This window comes from Tupaia chinensis, unplaced genomic scaffold, assembly GCF_000334495.1.
Source record: "Tupaia chinensis unplaced genomic scaffold, TupChi_1.0 Scaffold000627_1, whole genome shotgun sequence".
In the NCBI taxonomy this organism is placed as follows: Eukaryota; Metazoa; Chordata; class Mammalia; order Scandentia; family Tupaiidae; genus Tupaia; species Tupaia belangeri.
Window position 1 is genome coordinate 7,191,786 of NW_006160147.1, and position 1,148 is coordinate 7,192,933.

Consider the following 1,148-nt stretch of genomic DNA (forward strand, 5'->3'; position numbering starts at 1 on the left):
TGGCAAGCACACACGTCCTATAGCAAAAACCTCTCAAAAAAAAAAAAAGAAAGAAAGAACAAATCACTGATTGTGAGAATTCAGAATCAGCTAAGGTTATGGAAAAGAATTATGGAAAGACCAAATTCCTTCCAAAACTTCTTGCAAAGACCACAATGGGGGCTACGATTCTACAGTTTCTACATCAGCTAAAGTAGAAAGGGAGCAACACAAATCAAAGTATTTTAACAAAGAACCAAGAAGAAAGAAAGAATGCCCACTACCTCACCCCTTCAGTAACCCCACAGTCTTTGCAAAGTATGGCTGTAGCCTTGCAATAACCTCTACCCCGCCTTCTCCTGCCCATTAGCTGGAGCCAGTGAATTATGGTGAACGGCAGGAGCCCTCCAGCCTCTAGGGGGGAAATGACTTTAATCTCATCAGAGCCCGGAGAAAGGACTATTAAAAGAGTTAATGGAACAAACTTCTGAATAGATGGGTCAGGACGTGACAAACCAAAGTCATGTTTTGATTTAAGGAGGAAAAAGAGAAAGAAAGCTGATGATACAGGCCCTGTGGCTCTCAGGGCCTCCAAGCCCCCCATCAAATCAATCCTGAATGCAGCCCAGTCTTGATAATTTAATGAAAGTCTCCAGATTTGATGCAGTGAATTTGGTCACAAAGGTGAAATAGGGAAGAGGCACAGTCCACTATCAGAAGTATTCTTCCAACCTTGTTACCTGACATAATTGGGAGGAAATGAGGGGTTAATCCAGTTTGAAATGTTGACATCAGAATGCAGGTTGTTGGCATTTTGAGAAAAACCTACTTAGAAAGTTCTCCTTAAAGATGCAAATATATGTAAGAGTAAAGTCAGAATATGGTTTACAAATAAAATAACTGGGGTCAGCAGATGGCGTAGCAGTTATGGTGCTGGACTCCCACATGACTGACCACAGTTCTAGTCTGGAACCAGTGGTTTAAAACTCACACTGGGTATATGTGTGTGCATGCCCAAGATCCCAGGAGGAGGGATTGCTGTGTGACCATCCCCTCAGGAAGTGATTTCTCACTTTCTCTGTCACCATGTCCATCTCTCTTTCTGGGGAATTCACATACCCTAAGTCAAAAACCACTTTAAAAAAGGAGTAAATAAAAAGTAAAATAAA